General features: G+C 34.0%; 1 long non-coding RNA gene across 1 annotated transcript in view; it reads left to right on the top strand.

Annotated features, from left to right (window-relative positions):
• Positions 1-7674: 7674 nt before the first annotated feature.
• LOC116421484 overlaps positions 7675-26999 on the top strand; it is a 63692-nt gene continuing 44367 nt past the window's right edge. The window contains exons 1-2 of the long non-coding RNA XR_004231856.1: positions 7675-7736; positions 26545-26649. This is a non-coding gene — a long non-coding RNA (uncharacterized LOC116421484). The remainder of the gene's footprint in view (positions 7737-26544; positions 26650-26999) is intronic.

Below are 26999 nucleotides of genomic sequence, written 5' to 3'. Positions count from 1 at the left end.
TAATGACTGATCTTAGTCCCAAAAAGATACAACAAGGTATCGCCATCATTTCTTTGTAGTGGTAGAGAACCATAGATATGGAAGAGACTTCATGTAATGATATCAGACTTGATCACTAGGTTGTTTCTGTTATTGTTGAGCTCCCCTCCCTTAATTTTTATTCTGCTTTGTAAGGGATGATTCTTTGGAATGGGTAGAGGAAAGGATATATTAGAAAATATAAGTGATATAAAGTGATATCAGAATTTAAAAAATATAATCTTATTCATAGGATTGTATTTAAAACTCAAATGAAATTATATATTTAAAGCATTTTGCAAATCTAATAGAGGTGTATAAATACCTCTTATTGCTACCTCGATAACTATCATCATCATCATCATCATCATCATCATTATCATCATCATCATCATCATCATCATCATCATTCTCTTTCCTTTGTGGAAAGATTCTTTGTACAGATCAGCAAACTGTTTGCAACTTATGGTTACACTAAAAGGTTTTAATTGGTGTTCTTAATTACTGTGTTTCAGGAGCAGGCTTTCTATTTCCCATAGCACAATGATTTGCTGCCAAAGTCTTAACTTTGGCTAATTAACTGAATGACTTCCTTTTAATGGAGATTTAAGGCTAACATGAATGACTTCCTTCCAATGGAGATTTAGAATTACCAAGTAAAGTTAGAATGGTAAAGGATTTTGGAGGTCATATAGTCCAATCCCCTCATTTAACAGATGATGTCACAGAGCTCTAGCCAGATGACATGATTTACTTAAGGTCACAGAACTTAGAATAGGTGACAGATCTAGAACCCAAAGCTAATATTTCTTAGAATCTGGCATGCAAATGTTTTGATAACTATTGTTAAAATACCTCCCATTCCCTGGATGCCCATTAATTGGAGAATGGCTGAATAAATTGTGGTATATAAATGTTATGGAATATTATTGTTCTATAAGAAATGACCAGCAGTATGAATATAGAGAGACTTACATGAACTTGTGCTGAGTGAAATGAGCAGAACTAGGAGATCATTATACACTTAAACAACAATACTATATAAGGATCAATTCAGATGGACGTGGCTCTCTTCAACAATTAGATGAACCAAATCAATTCCAATTGTTTAGTAATGAAGAAAACCAGCTACACCCAGTGAAAGAACACTGGGAAATGAGTGTAGACTACCACATAGAATTTCCACTCCTATTATTGTCCACTTGCATTTTTGTTTTTCTTCCCAGGTTATTTTTACCTTATTTCTAAATCTGACTTTTCCTGTGCAGCAAGATAACTTAAATATGTATACATATATTGCATAACATAGATTTTAACATATTTAACATGTTTTGGTCTACCTGCCATCTAGAGGAGGGAGTGGAGGGAAGGAGGGGAAAACTTGGAACACAAGTTTTTGCAAGGATCAATGCTGAAAAATTACCCATGCATATGTCTTGTAAATAAAAAGCTCTAATGAACAGAGTTTGGCGATTATTAAATTCTTAGCTACTGAGGCTTCTTCCTTAAAGCAAAAATACTTGTTAGATCTGAGCAAGAATTAGAATGATTTTAGAATTGTTTTCCAAATCCACATAAAAAATAATAATCAAAATAAAAAATAACCCCCCCAATACTTTCCATTCCCATCTATTGATTGTTTCATGATTTCATTGACATGGGCAATCCCTCCACTGATTCCATTTAATTCAAATCAATTCAACAAATATTTACTCAATTCCAAATAAGGAGCAGTATTTAAAAAATTCTGAGACTATAAAGAAAGAAATAGAAAGGTAATCAATTCCTTTGTGGACATGTTGAGTTTGCTATACCCATGGAAAATTCCACAAAAAATAATCTCCCGGAAAATTGCCAATGTAGGAATAGATTTCACAGGAAATATTAGAATCACATATGTAGAGCTGAAATTAGTTTGTATGAAGATGATATCTGAAACCATAGTTGCTGATAAGAACGTTAGGAAAAAGTGTGGGGAGAAAAGAAGCTCTAAGACAGAATCCTAGGGAATATCCCTGCTTAGCAGGTTGGGAAAGGAATGATGATTTACCAAATGCAATTGAAAAGAAATGGTCAGATGAGTAAAAAAAAAAGATGTAAATAATAATCCATGCATATCTTCCCATATCCCATACAATTTTTGTTATATTATTCTATAAGTCCTCTATGGAGGATCTACCTCCATCATGATCTGAGTCTTTCCTTTGTACATTTACTGGATATTAATATGACATCTTTCCAGCCACTTTTATATTTGGTATCTTTTATATCATATTTTGAATAAAAATGTAACTGGGGATATGCTACACACATCTTACTTAAGTTGGCCATATGTCTTTTCACTGGCTTTGGGGCATTTGTAAGTTGAGTTCTGAGATCTGGGACAGATTGAGTCATACATGTGTGACATCATTGGGAGACTGAAAGTCCTCATACTAAATAAATTGAATGTATCATTGAAATCCTTTCTTAGAACATTTCTACAAGTTAACTAGTCAAGTTTGGAGCATTTTGTAGGGGTTTTCTATGTAGTTTACTGTCACATATCTTGTAAAATATGGGAAAACATATGGACAATTGGTGATTCATTTTGATCTCAGATTTTGTGGGGAAAGCTCAAGTGCATCGAGTTTGCCGATTATTAAATTGTTAGCTACTGAGGCTTCTTCCTTAAAGCAAAAATTACTCAGATCTGAGTAAGAATTAGAATGATTTCAGAATTGTTTTCCAAATCCACATTTTCTCTGAATTCATTTTGTTCTATTTTTTCCTCTTCTATCTGTGTTGCCTCCTTATTCCTCATTACTATCCTATGTCAAGGTAACAAGGGAGGAAAAGGGAAGGATATTTTTGTTGTAATGTTGATTGGATTCTAGGAAGCCTTTTTTGGAATGGGTTATATGCCACAGAACATTAATCAATGCAGTTTAGATGACCCAGAGTGAGAGGTAGGATGGATAGTCTTATGTATTAAATAGGAATGTTTTGGCACATGAACTGCAAAATTAAATTCAGTGATGATGCAAAGTAAAAAAATAAATGTTGGATGCAAAGATTGATTTTTTGAATTATCAACATCCAAGGCACTTACTGCCAGCATCTGCATTTGAAGGCCACTTCTGGCTGCTGAACTTAATTTAGAAAATGATATAGTTCAAATAATAAATGTTCCCTTTGGGGAGGCCTCAGTTTCTTATCTCAGATATAGGAAAGATATTTGACATAGGTAATCTCCAAAGTCTTTTTTTTTGTGTTCTAAATCCTAGGAAGCTCAAAATATTAAGGAACATACTGAAGCCTCCTGAGGTTTTATATAAACATACTCAATGACAAGTGATATTTAATCTCCTTGGTTTTTATAAAGAAATCCAGAGACTTTGATTTCCAAGATGCTTTGAAAATTGTAAGAATTTGGAGCAAATACTAGAATTCCCTTTGGGTAGCTGTTATGAAAATGAATCCTGAAAACATGTTTCATTTCCTCTGGATCACTACAGGAGTCAGCCTACTCTGGAAAAAGGATGTGACTAGTTTCGAAGTGAATACATGCATTTTTAATTTGAAAAACCAACTTATGAGTAATAAATATTGGTCATTAAAGAAAATTACCTGTATATGCCATCTAAGATTGTAAAAGGCTTTACAGGTCTAATAACTGTTATAGTAGACAGGGTATCAGAAAAACTGGGTCCTGTGCTGGTTTTGACAGCAACCACCTATCTACTCTTGGACCATGGGTCTGTTTCTTCCTTTGTAAAATGAGGGGTAAAACAAGGAAGGATATTGATTAACTAGAATCATTTTTTTCTTCTGTTACATGAAACATGACAGTAAAATTGCTAAGGCATTGAAAAACTGAGAGGCAAGCTGAGCAGACTTAGGCATTTGAGGTCCTCATAGTTTATAAGACTCCTTGGGATAGTTTGTTTATAGAAGAATCTTGGGGTAGGATCAGGAAATGTCAGTAATTTAAAATATTTGATGGGCTATCTAGAAAAAAGAATTAAATTTTTAAAAGCTTTGTTTCTAAAGATAAAAGTAGGAGTGAAGGATGAGGGCAAAAATAGATAGAATTCAGTTTTATATAAGGAAAATTTCCTAACAGCTAGTTTCATACTGGGAAGTAATGGGATCTTCTTATTAAAGGTCATCAAGAGAAGAATGGAAGACTACATCTCGCAGATGATGTAGATGGGATTCTTAGGCAGATCCTTTTCTCACTCCTTATTCTTGACCTCTCTGCAGTCTTTAATTCTATTTATCACTCTTTTCTCCTAGATAATCTCTTCTTTCTAAGCTTTCAAGATCCCCAATCATCTGTTTTCTTCCCATCTATTAGACTGCTTCTCATTTTCTTTTGCCTAATGCTCATCCAAATCATACTTTGTAACATAGGGTATGATTATGCTATAGAATTCTATCTTTGTCTCTCTTATCTTTTCCCTCTATATTGCTTCACTTGATGATCTCCTTATTTCACATTCATTTAAATATCATATTTCCTGCCCTAAACTCTCTGTTGACTTTCAATTTCACATCTCCAACTATCTTTTGAACTGAATATCCAGTGGACATCAATATGTCCAAAACAAAACTCATTATTCTTCTCCTCTCTTCTAACTTTTCTATTAATAGGAAGGGAATACCATATTCCCAGTCCTTTAGACTCCTGATCTACAATTTTGAATCATTACTATGTTCTTTCCTTATTCTGCTTCCCCCATCGAATCTGTTACCAAGTTCTGTTGATTTTACCTTTGCAACATCTCCTAAATATCTCCCCTTCTCTTCTTCGACATTGCCATTACTTTAGTAAAAGCCCTCATCATCTCATTTGAATTATTGCAATTGTCTATTAGTGTGTTTGCTTGCTTTCAAGTTTCTCCTCACTTCAATACATCTTCCATTTGCCACCAAAATGAATTTCTTAAAGTGAAAATCCGATCATATCACTCCTCTACTCAATGGAGTGACTTTTTATCATTTCCAAGATCAGATACAAAAAATTCTGGTTTTCAAAGGCTTTTATAAGCCTCCTTTACTGCTCCAATCTTTTTGCATTTTATTTCCTGCCATATATTCTTTGATCTAATGACACTTGCCATTTTGCTGTTCCAGAAATTAGACACTCCATTTTTTGACTTCGGCAATTTTTTTTTTTGCTTGTCCTCTATGTCCAGAATGCTTACCTTCTTTATTTCCATCTACTGGTTTCTTTGGCTCCTTTTAAATCCCAAATAAAATCTCATCTTTTAGGGAAATCTTTTCCTAACCCTTTTCAATTCTAGTGCCTTTCCTCTTTTAATTATTTCTTATCTTGTATGTAACTTGTTTATATTTGTTTGCTTATTATTTCTTCCATGAGATTATAAACTCCTTGAAGTCAGTGATTGTCTTTGCCAGTTTTTATATGCCCAATACTTAGCATAGTGCCAGTCATATAACAGTCACTTAATAAATGTTAACTAAATAACTGAGGTCCTATTTGGACTATGGGGCTCTCAATTTCCTTTTATTCCTGAGAGCTTATGATTTTTTGACTTTATGATCTTTCAATTTCCTTTTAATTTTAACCATCTTGGATTCAATAGTTGAAGGAAAAGAATAAAGGAGAAAGAACAGAAAAGAAAGGAAAGGAGGAAGGGGAAAGGATGAAGAAAGGAAGGGAGCAAGGAAGAAATGGGGAGGGCAAAAAGGAGAGAAGGAAGGAAAAGAAAAGAAGGAAGAAAGGAGAGGAATAAGGAAGGAGGTGAAAAGGAAGGAGAAACTTCAAATGAGGTAAATTTCTATCCTTTTTATAAACAGTTAAATATACCCAAGAGGACAGATATTGATCATTTACCAGCTGAATTGATCAGTGGGATATAATTTTCACCCTGTGATTATCTCTAAGTGACTCATGCCAGTTTAGATGGGTCTGAAGTCTGGTAGCAACTCATGTCCTGATATTAAGTTGAATAACCTAATTCCTACCTTCAACTCCATCTCTCCTTGCATACTGTGAAAAGGGCAAAACAGAAGAGAAACAAGAAAGATTAACAAGGGTTGTGCCAATGAGTGGGGAGAAAGTCATTGTTTGCCTGCATTTAAGGAGAAAAGGACACCATTTGGAAGCATGGGGTGCCACCATGCTGGCTGGGGCTAATGATCACCGTGTGAATTGAGCTGTAAGGATGGCTGCCGATTGACCAGCATTGACTGCATTCACTGACAGGTGCTGATGGGAAGGGGGGCAGGACACAGCTGCCTGAACAGGGATCCCATTATCCTTTGCTGGGTATTGATTCACCCTGTGGGATGTTTCCTTTCTAGCTGTGTTAATTTTCAGAGTGCACATTTGCATTGCTCTTTGCCGAGAGGGAGAGTCAGAAGGTGCTCTGGCTAAATGTAATGGGGCTCTTCTTTCCAGTCTACAGAGGCTTTGTCTGTTGGGACGTAGGCTTGCTCTAATTATAGAGCTTGCAAAGGGACAAGTTCTGGGAAGAATAGCATTGCTGCTAATATAATTGCCCGAGGTGCAGAGAAAATTAATCAAATGACATGAAATGGATTTTTTAAAGTTATTTCTTCACCCATAAACACTAGGTCTCACTTTAAGATGTGATGTTTTTGTACAGGAAATTCAGAGCATCCAACAGCTGGAATCTTAACGATCTATAATCACCTAAAGAATATCAGACCCCTCTTTGTGTGCAATCGGGGCCTTCTGAAATCTCCAAAGAAGAAGCAGAGGCTCCCTTTGTACTTGTACAATATTACATAATTTGAAGCTTCTAATCCAAGGGAAAGATATTGACTATTTTTTTCCTTTTGGAAAGATTTTATTTGGAGTTAAAGTCATTAATAAGACAATACTAAAAAGCAATGTACTTCAAGTTGTTAAATTAAAAAAAACAACCCAAAACTTGTCTTGTCATTTGTAGATTATGTTTTGAAGCAGTTTTTTTAAAATCTGTGCTACTAAATTACCAGTTTAACTGAGTAAACCTTATTTTTGTTGTTGCTCTGTTATTTCATTCCTATCTAAATGTTTTTGAGCCCATTTGGCGCTTTCTTTGGCAAATATGTTTGAGTGGTTTGCTACTTCCTTTCCCAGCTCATCTTATAGATGAGAAAACAGAGAGTCATATGGCTACTAAGTGTCTAAGGCCAAATTTGTCCTTGGGAATATGTCTTCCTGACTTCAGGCCATGCACTCTGTACACTGCACCACCTTAGCTGCCCCAGGAGCAAATCTTGTATCTTCATTCAAAACAATTATATAAAAAAATAAAGCTTAGACTCTTTCTCAAACCAAAATAAACAAAAGTATTTCGAATAGAATAGTGACCTTAGAGATTCAGAAAAAGTCACTCAACAAGCACTGCTGTTTTTATTAAATATTAGTGGAACTGGACTGGGTGTTGTGGTTTCAAAGAAAAAGGAGTCATTTTGGATGTAAATGGCTGTGTGTGAGTTCTGTTAGTAGAAATTCTCTGATATTCATGTTTGATCAAGAGGCAGTGTGAAGCAGTGGATAGAGAACTTACTTGGGAGTCAGGATGACAGGTTACAGTTCTGCCTTTCATACATAGAACCATACATACTGGTTTGTGATTTTGGTGTTCTAAGAATACAAAGAATAATTGCTTATCTGGAAGAGAAGACAGAGTTCTATTACTAAGTAGTCTTGAGACTTTTGAACTCACAAATCCAGGCTTCCATTGCTTTTTAAGTAGGTAAGGAAAATATCATTTTAACAACTTTTTTTTTTAAATCATGTTTAAATATGGGATAGAGATGGAATAGAAAAGACTGATAAGTCAGAAGACATCAAGCAGGGCAACCAGAATAATGTCAATGCTATGTCACATGGGGATCAGTTGAAGAAACAAAAAAATGTTTTGTCCATACAAAGATAGCTTTGGGATTGGGGGAATTGAGAGAGAGGTGTGGATGACATTTGTCTTCTAGCATCTGAGGGTTGTCATGTGAAAATGACCTTGCCAAGCTCTTAATTCAATTGCCTCAAAAACAAAACAAAGCAAAAGAAAAACACAGAATTGCAGCAAAACAAAACATTTGGGGACAGCTAGATGACATAGTGGACAGAGCAGTGGCCCTGGCATCAGGAGGACCTGAGTTCAAATCCAGTCTCAGTTATTTACTAGTTATATGTGTGAGAGAGATGGACAGAAATAGAGAGAGACACACAAACAGATATACAGAGAAACAGAAACAGAGATAGAGACAGACAAATTAGGCTTATTATTTTTGGCCACAGTTAGAAAACAAGGCACAATGGGTAAAAGTTATAAAGAGGAAAATAGACTCATCTCACGAAAAAGAGCAGTGATTTCATATCAATTAGAATCTCCACTGAAATAGTTGCCTTCCTCTGGAGGAAGTGGATTCCTCTCAGTGTAAGTAAGTCTTCAAAAAGAGGATGGATGATCTTTTGAGGGCACCCATTCTTGAGAAGTAATTAGTAAAAAGTATGTATTGTTGGATTAGATGGTTACTCAGACTCTTTTCAGCTCTGAATTTTTTTAATTCTTTAAACCTTTGAATGATCTCTGAGTTCTTTAATTCCTATCTCCAATCCTCAGGTTTTATTTTGGCCCCTAACAAAAACACTCTTTGGATAAGAAATTGGATTTATTTCTAGCTCCATCAAATTTCAGATAATCCATGATGTTTGTTGAAAAGCTTACTCTGGAGATCTAACCCCATTGACTAGTCAGCACAAATAATAAGCCTGGTCTATGTTTCTCTCCAAGTAAATATGGATCCAGTGGTTATTGGTGGGTGGTCTCAGGCAAAGAATGCCTGGAGATAAAAAGTCAGAGAATGTGAGAAAATTACAAGTCTGATTTCAATCTCTGAATTTTGGAAGAAGGAAATTATTACAAAATCACTTCTGAAAAGGAATGTGTAGGTGTTGTAGCAGTTCATCCCCTGGACAGGTTGGGAGAGAATATTTAAGCTATACAAAATAGCAAGTAAGGTGTGGAGCCAGGCCTCCCAGGAATGATCAAGGAGGTGTTAATTTAATTCAAATTAAAAACAACATCAAAATTGTTTTAGCACCTACTGTATTATGTTCATAGCACTAAATTGGTTCCCTCTAGAGTATTAAACTCAAGAAAAAGTAACCATAATTAGGAAAATAAATCCATATGTATGCTAGGATAAAAGAATTCTTGTGTAAATTCTCAATGATTTCCACAGTTGGATAACTATGTCTTATTATCTAATGTGAATAGGGGAAAGGATATTGGTTCTAAGCTCAGAAGATCTAGGTTCAAATGCTGCCTTTAACATTTGCCAGCTATGTCATCATGGGTGACTTACTCCCTTGATCTTAGTGATTAGTAAAATGAAGATCCTCACAAGTGTAGAAAGCATCCATTGGGATCATGCATGTTCAGTGTTCTATAAAGTAGAGAGTGTTATATAAAAGCCAGCTGTTATTCTGTTTTCAGTGCTTACTAGTAGTTGTATGATTTCAAACAAGTCACTTAATCTCTGTCAACCTCAGTTTCCTTTTCATTAAACTGAGGGTAGTAAGAGCACTTATCTCAGGTTATTTGTGATCAGTCAATAGCCATTTATTAAGCATCTACTCTGTGCCAAACATATGCAGATGGAATTATGTATATAAGGTACTTTGCAAACAAAATGTTATATAAATGCTAACTAGGAGTATTGTTATTATTTGTTCTATGACCATAGATATATTAATGAATGTTGTCTATGTAATATGTGGAAATTGGATCCTTATGTATTTTGTATTGTAATAAAATACTTCAAAATAACAGTTTGAAATTATGGAAAATACCCTAGATTTGAGTCAGAGGACATTTGCAAAAGTTCTTTAACCCTTCTGGACCTCAGTTCCCTTATGTATAAAATAGCCATTTGGATTAGGTTGGTTCTTCTAGCTCTAGGAAAATGATTCTATAAAATATTCAAGGAAGAAAAATGTTTAAAATTTGCAAAATTTTAAAAGCTTAGCAGATTTGAATGAAAAGACAGGGTTTACAACAGGATGATTTCAGAAAGGCCTGGAGAGACTTACACGAAATGATGGTGAGTGAAATGAGCAGGACCAGGAGATCATTATATACTTCAACAACAATACTATATGATGACCAGTTCTGATGGACTGGCCATCCTCAGCAATGAGATCAACCAGATCATTTCCAATGGAGCAGTAATGAACTGAACCAGCTACGCCCAGAGAAAGAACTCTGGGAGATGACTAAAAACCATTACATTGAATTCCCAATCCCTATATTTATGCCCACCTGCATTTTTGATTTCCTTCACAAGCTAATTGTACAATATTTCAGAGTCTTATTCTTTTTGTACAGCAAAATAACGGTTTGGTCATGTATATTTATTGTGTATCTAATTTATATTTTAATATATTTAACATCTACTGGTCATCCTGCCATCTGGGGGTGGGGTGGGGGGGTAAGAGGTGAAAAATTGGAACAAGAGGTTTGGCAATTGTTAATGCTGTAAAGTTACCCATACATATAACCTATAAATAAAAGGCTATTAAATAAAAAAAAAGAAAAGACAGGGTTTAAATCCTTTCTCTGCTATTTTCTAGTTCTGTGATCTTGTCCAAGTCACTTTAATTTGCTCTGTCTCAGTTTCTCCATCTATAAAATGAAATGCTAATTTAGTTGAATGGAGTCAGTTTCAAGTAGAAATGAATACATGTAGAACCATATTGACTTAGAAAATTACAAATCAACATTATCTAAATTGTATTGGATTTCTATTAATTTTAGCAAACATTTCTTTAGTACATTTTAATTCAGTGCCAGCAACATGGTGAGAGTGGCCTGCTGACTCTTTATATGACACATTTTGCTTAGGTGATCTCTACGATTTTTTCTACTTCTATTTCATTTAGATCCTGATCTAATGAAAACATACATCTTGGGACAGGTATTTCTGATGACCAATGAGCTGGGCCCAGAATTGGATAAGAAATCATCATGCCTGACTATAGTTGTCAAAATGTGTATCATTTTTGAAGGTCCTAAACTTCTCCCTGACACAAAAACCTCATCCTTCTAACTTTGATATTCACCCATTTATACTATATAACTGCAAATTAGGGAAGACCACAATCTCAGATGCATCTAAATTGAGTATGATCCAAAAGTTAATGAAGACACGCTTGATTAATGGTAATCAAATAAGTTAACAAGCATTTGCTAATGTCTCCTATCTTTGAATCAGGCATTAAGGATAAAAAAGAAAGTTAAAAAAAAGCAACTCAAACAAGCAAACAACATTCCCAGGTCTCAAGGAGGTCGATTGTACAATGAGAAGACAGCATTATAACAACTAAATAAAATATATATATATATATATATATATATATATATATATATATATATATAAAATATTTCAATTACATACCTGTTCTATAATTGAAAATAATCTTATAGAGAAGAAACTAGTTTTCTGGGGGATTGGGGAAAGGTTTCTTAGAAAAAGTAATAATTTAGCTAGGACATTAGGAAAGACAGGGAAGCTGGGAAAGCAGAAATAAGAAAGGAGAAAAGAATGGAAAGTAGGAAACAGTCAGAGTAAATCATAGACTTGGGATATGAAGTATCTGGTGTGAAGGAAAATAAGGAGAAAAGTTGTCAATGGATTCCATTTTAAGGGAGGGGATTATATAATACTGGAAAGGTAGGATAGTGATAAAAGTTTTAAAAGCTAAACACAGGAATTTATATTTGATTTCTGAAGTAATAGCAAGCCACTGGAATTTATTGAAGATGGGGTGAAGTAGGATGTAGGGTAATTGATCAATTCATGATAACAGAGGTAAAAACAACCCACAAAATCCCAAAGTGGAGAATCCAGCAAAGTATATAATATTCAGCCCAGATTTACCAGATTAGCACTATTCTAGAATTTAAGGGGTTAAAAAACTTCCTGAAAAGAAATAATTCCCATATTCACTCTGAACAAAAAGCAAAGGAAAATAAAAGAGGAAACATGAAAGTAAAATTGGCCGAAGTAAAAGAAAATAATTAAATTCAAATAGATTCAACATTGGAAAGTAAGATAAGAATATAAAGCATGGAGCAAAAAATTAAAACTGAAACTGAATCTGAAATATATATATATATATATATATATATATATATATATATATATATATATATATATTTATCAAAGTTGGAGAGTCAAGATCAATATTTTTCCCTAAAGCAATTATTGAAAAGCATTTGATTAAACTTCCTAACTTTTATTTGAAGTCCCTGCAGGATCTCCAAAGCAAATGATTTAATTCAAATACACTTAAAAAATAATGACAGTATGAATGATAATGTAATATAGTACATAGAACACTGGCCATGGAATAAAATAGGGCTGGATTTATATTCTAGCTTGGGTACATGCTAGTGTACTAAGGGTATGTGACTTAATGATTTAACCTCTCAATGTCTCAGACAAGTCTTTCAGACTATGATACTGAATAATTACTTATTTCCCTCAAAAGAGAGAGTTTCCACACCGGAGTTATCAACACTGATAATATCACTTCTTTGAACTTTCAGATACTTAAGGATATTTATTTATTACTCCTTGAACATATGAAAGTAACTTCTCTCCGTATACTTGAAGACAGTTATCTGTTCCTATCCCATCTCTTCTCTAGGAAAAACAATTTTTTTTGGTTTTTTTTAATAGCCTTTTATTTACAGGTTATATGTATGGGTAACTTTACAGCATTAACAATTGCCAAACCTCTTGTTCCAATTTTTCACCTCTTACCCCCCACCCCCCCCCAGATGGCAGGATGACCAGTAGATGTTAAATATATTAAAATACAAATTAGATACACAATAAGTATACATGACCAAAACGTTATTTTGCTGTACAAAAAGAATCAGACTCTGAAATATTGTACAATTAGCTTGTGAAGGAAATAAAAAATGCAGGTGGGCATAAATATAGGATTAGAATTCAATGTAATGGTTTTTAGTCATCTCCCAGAGTTCTTTCTCTGGGCGTAGCTGGTTCAGTTCATTACTGCTCCATTGGAAATGATTTGGTTGATCTCATTGCTGAGGATGGCCAGGTCCATCAGAACTGGTCATCATATAGTATTATTGTTGAAGTATATAATGATCTCCTGGTCCTGCTCATTTCACTCACCATCAGTTCGTGTAAGTCTCTCCAGGCCTTTCTGAAATTATCCTGTTGGTCATAATGATCTCCTGGTCCTGCTCATTTCACTCACCATCAGTTCGTGTAACTCTCTCCAGGCCTTTCTGAAATTATCCTGTTGGTCATAATGATCTCCTGGTCCTGCTCATTTCACTCACCATCAGTTCGTGTAAGTCTCTCCAGGCCTTTCTGAAATTATCCTGTTGGTCATTTCTTACAGAACAATAATATTCGTAATATTCATATACCACAATTTATTCAGCCATTCTCCAACTGATGGGCATCCACTCAGTTTCCAGTTTCTAGCCACTACAAAGAGGGCTGCCACAAACATTCGTGCACATACAGGTCCCTTTCCCTTCTTTATGATCTCTTTGGGATATAAGCCCAGTAGTAACACTGCTGGATCAAAGGGTATGCACAGTTTGATAACTTTTTGAGCATAGTTCCAAACTGCTCTCCAGAATGGTTGGATTCGTTCACAACTCCTCTAACAATGCATCAATGTCCCAGTTTTCCCACATCCCCTCCAACAATCATAATTATTTTTTCCTGTCATCTTAGCCAATCTGACAGGTGTGTAGTGGTATCTTAGAGTTGTCTTAATTTGCATTTCTCTGATTAATAATGACTTGGAGCATCTTTTCATATGACTAGAAATAGTTTCAATTTCTTCATCTGAGAATTGTCTGTTCATATCCTGACCATTTTTCAATTGGAGAATAGCTTGATTTTTTATAAATTAGAGTTAATTCTCTATATATTTTGGAAATGAGGCCTTTATCAGAACCTTTGACTGTAAAAATATTTTTAGGAAAAACAATTGATCTTTAAATTATATGAATTTGAAATCCTTTTTTCTAGTTTCTTTCCTCTGGATGTTCTCTTTCTTTTTAATGACTGATCTAAAATATGGTGATGAGAATTGAACACACTACTTCATACACTTTTGGACCATGACAGTTCAAGGGGAGCATCTCCTCATTTGTTTTTTCTTGTACTACCTCTTTGTGGCCTTCACAGTCAGAGATTGTAGTTCCAGAGAGTAGATAAGTACTCTTCCCCCTCACTCATATTTATGGAGTAATCCCAGCAGTTTTGTTTTGGGACTCTTGGAGCTCCAAATCATGTGCTTCCTATTAAGAATTAGCCACTAGATTCATTTAGGTCTGAGCATAGATATTTACTAAGATGGTATGATAAGAATTGGAACAAAACATTCCCTTAAAATTCTGGAAAATATTACCCCACCAATACATATAGATCTACAAGAAGAGCAGATTCAATAGGACTACATAGTCGCATATGTACTCAAGTGGTAGCTCATTACTTCTGGTAATTTTTGGTCTTTCTTAAGTTCTTATATGGCTTACATATTTGGTGCAGATGGTCATATTCCTTAAAGCTACCTTCCTTCCTAATCATGTTGTCTCTCTGTACCTACATTTCTCTTTATTTTTATGTTTTGCTCCAGATGTGTTGCTTTTTTCTGGTCTACTCTTTGTAATGGATAAGAAGATGGAGGATAGAAATAGAGAAATTCTGTCTTCTTCTATACTTGATTCTAACTGTGGAACAGCTATTTTCCCTCCCAGATATGAATTCATCTACTAATTGACAGGTCTATAACTTGCCTGCTTAAGTCCTGAAATTCCTATAATTATTTAAAAATTCCAGTTATTATAAGCTTATTTGGATGACCAAAGAGCAATTCTATCTTTTATTTTATTTTTCCACTCAGTAATATTCTATTTTTTTCCCAATTACACTTAAAGATAGTTTTCAACATTCACTTACTGTAATATCTCAACTTCAAATTTTCTTTTCTCCCTTTTTTTCTCCCTTCTTCATTCTTAAAGATGGTAAACAATTTGATTTAGGTTATCCATGCACATACAATCTTATTAAACATATTTCCACATTAGTCATGTTGTGAAAGAATCACAACAAAAGGAAAAAAAAACACAAGAAAAAAAGTGAAAATAGTACACTTCAATCTGTATTCAGACTTCATAGTACTGTCTCGGCATGTGAATAGTATTTTCCATCACAAGTCTTTTGCAATTGTCTTAGATCATTGTATTGCTGAGAATAGTAAAGTCTATCAAAATCCTGATTTCACAATATAACTGTTGCTGTGTACAAGTCATTATGGTTTATTCCAATATAACCTTGAATATATAGCACAGAGAGCAAATATAGATGTGTCCAAAAGGTATGAACAACCTGTTTTCAAACAAAGAATTATAAAGTATTAGCAATTATGTGAAAAAATCGATACAAGTCACCAATAATAAGAGAAATGTCCATTAAAACAATTGTGAGGTTTCATCTCATACCTAATATTCTGACATAGATAAGAATCCCTTGGACAAAAAGGAAATCAAAGCAGTCAATATTTAAAGAAATTAAGTTAGATTATTCACAGGAAGGTCAAATATTAAAGCTTATGCTTAAATAGCTTGGCCACATACTGAGAAGATGGGGCTCATTGGAAAAGACTGATATTTTGGGGAAGATTGAAGGCAAAAGGAAAAAGGAATAAGAGAAGATGTGATAGATAAATAGTATCATAAAATGAGGAAAATAAACTTGGACAGACTTTGGATGATAGTGGAAGAGAGAGGGTCCTGCCATGCTGTGTTCCATGGGATTATGAAGAATCAGATGCTACTGAATGACTCAGCAACAACACCAGCAGCAGCAACGACAACAATAACAGAACTGTGAATTGGCCCATCCATTCTGGAAAATAATTTTGAATTACACTAAAATAAAAGTGAAAAATGAATGTCCATCTCCTTTTGTTCAAAAATACCACATTATACATATGCCCAAAAGAAATTGGTCAGAGAGAAACATCCTATGTATGCTTAAATATTAATATCACTTTCTTACTTCAGTCTCATATTATCTCTTTTCTAAACTTTTATAACATTTCTACTCTGCTTTCACCTGTGAAGATTGTGTTAGCAAAGTACAGCAGAACTATTGCTTTCCTCTACATATGGTTGTTATGCTTAAAATTATGTTGTCCATTGATTCATAATCAACTTATAGTTCACAAAAGAACTTTTTATATGATACTTCTATTTGTCTTCCATACACTATATCTATTTAGATGAATGTTGAACTCATGTATTTAGCTTTGCTTCTGTGAATAGGAGCTTTGGGAGAGCCTGACAATTGATAGTGGATCTTTTTTTTTTTATTCTTAAATAGACCATTTTTGATAAAAGCCAGCATTTTTTTTGGGGGGGAGGGTGTGAATCTATTTCCTTATTTAGCACCTCACCTGTTATCAGTACTCAAAAGATCACTCAATAAATTAATTCCTATTTGAGTCCTATACAAATGTATGTGAGAGACTTGTTTGGAATGTAGCATTCAGGCATACATTTTTCTCTGTTAAACTGGTTTTTAAAATTTAATAATAATAATAAAGACAGTGGTCTGATATTCTTTAAACTTCTCAGTTAATTATGTGACTGTAAGGTATGATCTATCTTTGTCAATCACGTTGATAGTCCTGTATTTTCTGGTAATTTTCATTAAATATACCTTCAATTATATTATTATATTTTTATTATATTACAATTATTTCCTAAAATAATTTTCTCCTCATTACTATTGTTTACACACATCCATGCACACACATACACAATACACAAATCTGCCTAGTACAATGATGATGACTGACAATGAAGTAAGTAATATTGTATCCATAGTCTTTTAATTGAAAAGAAAGGAAATGTGTTCTGATGTCCCTCCTCTAACAATGACCATTACATTTGTTTGGGATTCTATTTCTTTTGAGTGTTATCTTAATTTACATTATGATATTCATTGTGCAAAATGCTCTTTTGATTCTACATTTTTCACTCAGTGTTAGTGCATATGAGTTACCATAGTTCTCCGAAGTCTTCATGTTTATCATTTCTTATAGCTTCTAAGATTCTGTAATATTCATATACCATAATAGTTTTCCCCCATTTCCCAATCACTGAGGCACCCCCATTTACTTTTAGCTTATTTTTTCCTACAAAAACAAATGCTGCTGTGAATATTTTGGTATTTATGGGATATTTCTCTCATGAGGATTTAATGAAAATGAAAGCAGACATATGTTTTTATAATTGCTATGTTTTTTGCTTTTCATTTCCCCCCACTTTGCTTAAAATCACCATCTTAATTTTTTTCATTAATTTTTCCCCTTTCTTCAAGCTATCTTGAAAATAGTTCCCTGACTACTTTAAAAAGTATATCATCTCCAGAGTAGATCTCTTCTGTGTGTGGTCTGATCCAGCTGTTCCAAATTTATTTTCTTAGTATTATTACAGATTCTTTGCATACTACAATAGATAGAAATACCGTAGAGTCCAAATCTGTTGGTTTCATTATTGTTGACAATAATCTATTTCATATTGCATTTATCTGTAGTCTGCCTTTTAGTTTCCTTTACAAACATTCTCTGGGGAATGATTTTACTTAGCTTCAGCTTATGTAAGTTTGCTTCAGCCTTATTTTCTCCTCAAATGTTCTTTATCGTTTTGTGAACTCATATCATTGGCATTCTTCCATCTTCTTCTTCTCTACATTCTGCAAATAAGCTTATATTCTAAACCATTATCTCCCTGGGTTACCATGTGTCTCTACTTGGGGAGGAGCATTTGCTGGCAAAGGTGTGTTCTGTGTTCTCTTGGCTTACTTGCAGCAACTGTTTTTTATTGGTTAAACTTTTCTAGGAAATGATAATAGTCAGAGTCAATGTCCTTACTTTTATCCATTTCCCATTTTTCAAAGTTGACAGGTTGTTTAAACAAGTCAGTTTGGAGCTGTTACAATCACATACACTGTCTTTTCTTCTTTTACCTTTCTTCTAGTTTTGTGTTTACTTTGGCTTTTGCTCTGGCTAGTCAATACTATGACTGCACACAGACAGCTGATTCTGAAATGACTGCTACATCTGTAACCAGTAATTTCTTGTCTGTTAGGATTACAGTCAATTTCTTTTTATGTTATGTCATTTGGTATTTGCCAGATCCAGGGGCTTTTGACTCTCTTCTTGAAAGAAAAAAAAGTATTCATGATATAAAAGCATGGGCTTCAGTGTAGTTGACAAGCCTTTGCCTTTTTTCATTCTAATGTTTGAACAATATTTTCCAAATAGTTCTTATTCCCAGTTTTTCCCTTTCCTGTTTGTCACTGAATAAGTATATGTTGATTTGATTTAATAAGATCACTTATTATTTTTCCAATTGTATATTACAAATACTTAGTATGTATGTATTACATATGTTTAATTATTTTAAAATCACCTCTTTAAAAATTTTTTTATGGGTGTGACGTTTTATATTGTTTGTCCTCTGCTTTTCTATCAAGAAGAGAAAAAATGTGTCTCATTATCTTATATCTCATACTATGACTGATTCCTGCATTTTAGTGAGGAAGGATGGTATAAAGCTGAATGTGAGGTCAGAGGACCTGGGTTCAAATATAGGCTTTATCATTTATTGCTATTGTGACTTTGGCCAAATTCCAGATATTCTAGTTAACCAGTTTCTTCTAAAATAAATGAAGGAATAGCATAAGACTACATCTAAGACTCTTCCCATTCCTAAATTCATGACTCACATCTGATTTCAAGTACCTTTTTAATGTTATTTTCATTTACTTTATTGAACTCTCCATTATGGATACAGTTCTGGTTTTCTGATAATTTAGTGATGTAAAAGTTTGCATATTATTCTAGATCTCACTGTCACCCTCTTAAAATAATCAGAAATATGTCAAATAATGTCAGAAAATTTGTAATAAATAAGAGAATTAGATTGCATTTTTATAAGATCTCTTTCAGTTCTAAGTCATGCATCCTACTGCCATGTGAGAGCAAATATTAATAATTGATTAATTGAACTTCTTCTCTAAAACTTCCCTAATTTCTTCCTCACCATCAATGATTGCATATTATGTTCTTGGTTCTGTACTTTCTATTTTCTTTCCTTTCTGATGATGAGGATCAACAGGTACAACTAAACTCTACCACACAGCCACAAATGTGCCTTAAATCTAAAACTCTTTCTTCATTTTCATGGCTATCCTTCTCCTACAAAGCCACATGGCCTTCTTGTGACATTTCATGAGTCATTTCTCAAGTTTCCTCCTCTCCCAAACCTTTCTTCATATCCCCTCTTCATAGCTGCTTAGATTTCTCTTCCACAATGACAATCTTCAATTTGTTATTCTTGTCCTAACTATGGGTCCTATTGACCTTCAATGAGTTGGCACTCTTTTTTCCCATACCGTCATTTCTTCAGTCTCATCCTTCATGTTTTCCCACTCTAAAGTTTTGTTCTAACTTTTAGGACCCTCATATAGTTTTAGAGAACAACACAACATATAACATTCGTGCATTATCATTAATTATACATTCCTCTGTCAGTGTTTTTTGTATTATTTTGTTCCATTTGATTTGTATTTTCTCCACTTCTATACTGCAATCTTCTTCAGACAAAGCTTTATATCATACCAAGATTCATTTCTTCAGTGCTCAGGTCATTAACTGGTAGATAAAAAGAACTTTAATTATTTTGAATGAATGAATGCTATTCTGGCAATGTAGTATAGTGGGAAAAGCACTGGATTGGACATGAAGATTTGCTAATTCAACAAGCATTTATTAAGCACTTAATGAAACAAAAGAATTATTAATAGAAATGTTAATAACATATGGTGATTAAGGAAAATCTTGAGAAGATGATGTTTGAACTTTATCTGAAACAATCTCAAGAAACACAGCTAAGAAGAAAGCACATTTCACCAAAAGTGGAACCATATATGCTAAGGCGTTCAAGCAAGAATTGGAATGCTCTGTATGGGGAATTGTTGCCAAGGCAGTTTGACTATAGAATTATATGTGAAATATACTAATATGCAATAAAAGTTAAATGGTAGGAGTGAGTCAGCTTACAGAGTTTGTTTTTTATCTAAGAGGGGACAGAAACCTATTTCAGATTTTTGAGTACAGGTGGTAAGTGGTATAGTTGATAGAGTACCAGGCTTAGAGTCGGGAAGAACTGATTTCAGTTCTCAGACACTATTGTTATGTGTGACTCTGAGCAGGTCATTTAACCCTTAGTCTGCTTATCTGTGACTGTGACCTCTGAGATGCCTTCTCTTGATTTGTGATCCTGTGAAGTTCTTTTGAAGAGTGGACTGATGCTTGGAGAGGTTTGAGGACTTTATCCATGACCACATGACTAATCAATATCAATTATGGGATTTGAAGCCTGTTCTGATATTTGAACTCAATTCTGATATCTAATACTGTATTCTCTCCAATTTGTTATTTTACTTTTCTCAAAAAAAAAAATCTCAATTAGTCAGAACAATACAAGTCTATGTTTACTTGCTTTGCTCCTTTGAGATGAAGTAGTTGAACCAATTAATGTGGATGATGGTAACCTTTTATGGATGCTTTAAAATGGAAACTCAAATGCCACCATCCCTTCAGTTTTGTGGCTGTCTTTAGATGATCAACTGCAAGGAATAAAGAAAAATTGCTACATAACAGCTTTAAATTTTTTTGATTAATAGGATCTGATGTCTCTGTAATGGTATTTAGTAAATTATAATGCTCTGATTAAATTATAGTCCTGTAGCAAAGAGTTGTGAATTCAATTATGCAACTTAGCTCCCAGCTATCCTGCATATTTCATCAAAAACTCCCAATGGTGGCTATAGTCCTGATTTTTCAACAAGGAAAAATAAATATTAGGTACAATCTAGATGGAAAGTTCCTCACTTTATGAGAACCTCAGTGATGGTCTCTAACCACATCACTATTACTACAATCATCCCAATCTTAAATCTCCCCATTTAAAATAACATTATTCTGGGAATTTATGCCATGCCGTATTTCATTACTGTCCATGTTAGTTCTGTCAGGGTGCCACCATCTGGAAATCCACAGAGAGAAATCAATAGAAGCCGCATGTGTTTCATATTGGTTCCCATGTGGAAAACATTTCCAGAGGTGTCAATGCTTGGGAAACCTGAAGGCTCATTGAGCACTGGGTTCAAGCTCAGAAGGCAAACCCTTGAGGAGGACAGATTAACACTTGGGGGTTATAAAATTCAAGTAGTAATAAGAATACAGGTGCTTGCTTTCAGGAATGCTAAATTCACCCAATTAGGAGAGAGTCTCATAACTAAATGACCTCCCCTAAAGTAAGCAGTAATCCACTGTTATGGACAAATATTCCTAAAAATGTGGGTAAAAGCTAGCAAAGAATTTGCACATTGTCCAAAAACTGACTATGGACTCATATTGAAAGGTTGAGAGAAATAAAATGAGATATAAAAAAGGGAGGAAAGAAAGTCATTGGTGATCACCCAACTGACAATTTCAGGGAAGTGTGCTATTCAGTTTTTTGAAGAAAATAACCCCTAGATTATAATCCATCCATCTGGTTATCCACCCATCCGATTATCCATCTATCCATCCATCCATCCATTCACCTACTTTTATTGAAATTGGAAGAGCAACTTGAAATAAGATGTTGATTCTAGTTGTTAGCATACATGGCCTCTCTCTTAGATTCAATTCATACTGAGACGATGAACTCAGTAGGGAAAAAATGAAAGGGAAGGATAATGAACAGTGATTACTAAGTTGTTTCATTCATGAAGCAGTTTTTATTCTGAAAGCTCCATGGGGAGCTGTATCTAGCATGGCCAAATAAAGCTTTGCTTAGCATATTGACATTCAAGGGCACCTTTTCTACACAGTTTGGTATAAACTCAACATGTTATGACCATTCTCCCCATGGCTCACTTTGTGGTCCTCCACTGCTTAATGCTGCCATGACATTCTCAGGGTCATATCTGAGTGTAATTCTTCTCTGGGACTCACTTGGTTTCTTAAGCCCTATGGGAGCAAAGGGCTAGACAACCACCACCTAGCCTGCTTTCTTCCAACAAAAAATGTTTAGCTTTAGATGAAAATATTTCTATCTATGAATCTGTGGGAGGAGTACTATCTCATAACAGAGCCATCAGAGTATCTGTTAAATATTAAGTTCACTTTTTGCTGAAAATTTTGCTGATAATAACTAACATAAGAAAAAAAATTCAACTTCCCATTGTTTACATTATTGGAGAACAGTGGTGATAAAAGAAAATACATAACTTTCACTGTGTTTTAGAATAATTTATGTCTGTATCATATCAATACATATAGTAGATAGTTATTCACAAGAGCAATGCTTCTCAAATTCACATATTACAGAACCTAGAAGAGATATCAAATATATTACATAATAGATTCAGAATACAAAATGATCTTGGCAAATTATAATTATAGGGAAATTTTAATACTATTACATTTGAAAGAGATAAATATAAAATTCTAAACTTGGGTTCCCAAGGCAAATTGTGCATGGATGTATACAGGATGAAGAAGTGAAACAATTTGTGAGAAAAAAGAACTAGGGATTTAAGTATATAACAAGCTCAATATAAGGTATGGAAAAATGTTTAAAAACTTGTTCTCTGGGAAATTTAAGTTTAATCTGCATTTTTTTGTTGTTGTTGAGGCAATTGGGGTTAAATAAGTTGCCCAGGGTCACACAGTTAGGAAGTGTTAAGTGTCTGAGGCCAGATTTGAACTCAGGTCCTCCTAACTTCAGGGCCAGTATTCTACCCACTGAGCCATCTAGCTGCCCCTGATCTGTATTTTTAATATTTTCTCCATCATTTACTTAAGTATGGACAAACAACAAAATGATAAATCAAGCTGTGATGTATAGCGTTTGCCAATACCTCATATTAGAAATTTAATGTCAACTTTAAGCTGGTATATATTGACTTTACTAGTTTAAAAGCCTTATCAAATCTTAGAATGTACAAACAAAACAATAATTAGGAGGAAGTAAAGAGAATAAACATTTATGAAGCACCATGCTAAGCACTTTTTACAAATATCTCATTTCATTTTCATAATAACTCTGGAGGTAAGTTGTATTATTATCTCTTTTACAGTTGAAGAAATTGAGGCAAACAGTGCTTAATTGACTTGCCTAGGGTCACACAGCTAGTAAATGCTTGAAAGTGGATTTGAATTCAGATTTTTCCGACTTCAGGTCCAGTGCTCTAACTGCTGTGCCACTTGGGTGTTTACCCCTACTGTCTTCTGCCCTAAAAAGGCTATTTCTAGTATTGAGTTTTATTCTAAGCATTACAGTTGGGATAGGATAGTAAATGCATTTATAAATCAGGATTGGCTGATAAAACCCAAGAACATTTAAGGAGAAAGTATAATGGGGATATAATAGTTGCTTTCAATAATTTGAAGGCTTATTATGCAGAAGAAGGAAAGATCCTAATCAAATTTAAACACATATATGACACTTATAGAGAAATAGATTTCAGTTCAATATAACAAAGAATATTCTAATAATTAGAGCTATACATAAGTTGAATGGGTTACCTGGAAAGACACCAAAGTCTACTTTCTTTGGTAGACTTCAAGAAATATGTCAATGATCAATTATTCAGTCAGCAAATGATTATTAAGCACAAACAAGTCTCAGGTACTATGTTAAGTATGGGGAATACTGTTGTTCAGTAGTTTTTCAGTCATGTCCGACTCTTTGTGATTCAATTTGGAGTTTTCTTGATAGAGATACTATGGTGGTTTTCCTTTTCCAGCTCATTTTACAGGTGAGGAACTGAAGCAAAAAGGCTTAAGTGACTTGCCCATGGTCACACAGCTATTATGTGTCTGAAACCATATTTGAACTCAGGTTTTCCTGATCCAGACCCAATGCTCTATCAATTGTGCCACTTGTTGGCCTTTGGTGATAAAAAGAAAGGCAAAAACAGTTTTTGCATAATGAGGTTAAACATTACTGTAAGAGATTACATGTGAATAAGTAGCTACATATAAGATATATATATATAGATATAGATATATATCTATATCTATATATATATAGTATAAATCAAATATAATTGTAGAAGAGAAGCTAATAGTAGCTGGCACTTGGGAGAGAAAGGCCTTCTGTGGAACAGGTGATTTGAACTAAGTCTCAGGATGACAGGGAAATTATCTGACAAGATTAAAGGGTGAAACATTATAGGCATAGGGAACAAATCAATGCAAAGGCAAGGAAGTGGGAGATGGAGAGTTCTGTTGAGGACCTATAAATATGTCTGTGCTGGGGTAGGAAAACAAGAGAACACTACTAAAACTTCAGATCAATGCCTTACCCTGTTTTGATTCTAAAGAATAGGTTATATATTACATGTCTCTATCCTCAATGAAGAATTAGAGGTGATGGTCTAATGCTACATATGTTGTTAGGAATGGTTGGTGTGAGGACTTCATTTGTTTAACCACTTTTTTTAGAACAAGACAATGTTTTAGTGGCGCAGGTACTGGGAAGTGACAGTCATATGAAAAGAAAACATTTAAAAGAAGAAACAAGGCTTAGAATCAAAGAATGAAAGAAGCCAAATGTTTTTGGACTAGACAGAAATTTTTCATACACATATAATGAACACTTCATCAAGAACAAGAAAAAAGTTTCTGAACATGTATAATAGTAGTCAAACTCAAATTTGAGTTATTATTGAGAAATAACTATAGCTAAAGATGCCTATAGCTGCTTATTAACTTAGAAAACCACATATTAATGGTATTTATGTTTTGTTATATTTTTATTAATCTTGTTAAATACACCTCAATTAAATTATATTCTATTTTGGGCTATGTCTAACACCTCTGGTGTACAATACTCAATAAAATCATGCAGATTTAATTAACTATCTCAAATGATAAGAAAATATTCATTATAAATAAGAAAGTAATTGCTGAATCAGTTGTAGACTATTGACTTATTAAAATGAAAGATCAGTAACAGCATCAAATTCGAAGTTGAAGGACAAATGAGAAAATATGATATTTAGGTAAAATAGCTCAAGTACAACCTACTTGAATAACTTACAAATGCCAATAAATAAGAAATAGATAAAGAAAAAGCCATTTTAGGGTTAGCTAGATGGCACAGTTGATAGAGCACTGGCCCTGGCTTCAGTGAAAAGGACCTGAGTTCAAATCCAGACTCAAACTTCCTGTGTGACCTTGGGCAAGTCACTTAACCCCAATTGCCTCAGGGGAAAAGAAAAGAAAAGAAATGAAAAGAAAAAAGGAAAGAAAATAAACAGACATTTTAATTTAATTATATTTAATTGGTAAAAAGTAAACATCACAAATAGGAAGCCAAAAAACATAGAAATAAACTAACAAATACTTGATTACTTTGACAGCCAAAGAAATAGAGGAACTGAACAAATCAACAATTGTTGATGGTCATTTCCTAAATCTCATGGAGGAATATGGTGGAAATTTTTGAGCATTTTTGCCTCATAAACCAATAAACAATAGGTAAGAAAATTTGTCATGGGACCTGATTAATTGAGATCCTTTCAGAGAAGTTTAAATATGAAACTTGAAAGTATAACAAAACCCACAAAAAATAGAAAAGATCTATTAAGATCCACAAGAGATGATCATCTTCATCAGTGATGGTGACACATCAAATTTGGATTCTAACATGGCATTTCCTGATGTGTTTCATGAGAACAAAGGAATAATATTAGAAAAAAAGCAGAGAGATCATTGCATTAAATTAAAGCTATACAGAGGTCTATAGGGGAAATTACACAGTTTTCAGGATGCTAAAAGATTGTTTCTTAGGATATATGAAATAGGATAAGATACCAAATTATCAGAAAAGTTACAGACATTATTAATACCAATTTTTTTTAAAGATCTCAGTAATAATCCAGACATATGCCAATTTTCTCATCACTATAAAATCTTTTTGCAAATAATTTACATGTGTATGGAATGCTTCATTGATGAAAATTTGAGAAAGGGACAGGCAGGCTTTCACAAATGCTATTCTAAAGCAGACAACTTCTTGACAGTCACACAATTGACTGAAAGGTGTAGAGAATACAAGACCACTGTGCTTATTGTTTGAGATTACAAAAAAAAAAAAAGCATTTGATTTGGAAAAACAAAAGTGAGACTTAAAGACCTTCCTCCAACAAGGTGTCTCCCATGCATTTTAAGCTCATAAAAGAATCTTTGAAAATTCACTGGAAGAGTTTTGTTCAACCTTCCCTTTTTGTTGTCTTTGTTATTTTATACTATCAAACAAAGCACAAAACATGAGCTTTATGCTCACTGAAGGTGTTCTTTACTGTTCTGAATATCCTTGCCTCATATTCTAATTTTCTCTCTTTGCTCTTCTTTCTCCTGTTTAGCACCTTCCTGGCATAGAAAACAGTCATAGGTGGTCACATCCACTTTGAGATTTCCTGGGAAGAGCCCTCTGTTCAGCTACAGCGTGGTACCTGCATCCTCAGCAGGTTCTAGATCCATCTACTGCCTTGTTCATACGTTGGCTTCCAGTTGTTATCTGTGCTATAAGTACACACAAAGTAGTAATCATTCATATGTTATATGTAGCCCTAGAGCAAAACAATGATGAAGAGATGGATGGAAACAACAATGAGAAAGGGGAAGTGCTATTAGTAACTAAGCACCTACTATGTGCCAATCTGTGTAAATCAATGAACATACAAAATGAGGCAAAAGACAGGCCACTATTATCTATTTTAAGACTTGTAGTTTCCTGCTTTAATTCCTACTGATCACAGAAACATTAAGCAAAGCTGGAAAACTATTACAATTAAGGGGAGTTACCTTCTTCCTAGCT

This window comes from Sarcophilus harrisii, chromosome 2, assembly GCF_902635505.1.
Source record: "Sarcophilus harrisii chromosome 2, mSarHar1.11, whole genome shotgun sequence".
In the NCBI taxonomy this organism is placed as follows: Eukaryota; Metazoa; Chordata; class Mammalia; order Dasyuromorphia; family Dasyuridae; genus Sarcophilus; species Sarcophilus harrisii.
The sequence above is the reverse complement of the archived record's forward strand: the minus strand, read 5'-3'. Positions and strand labels throughout refer to the sequence as shown.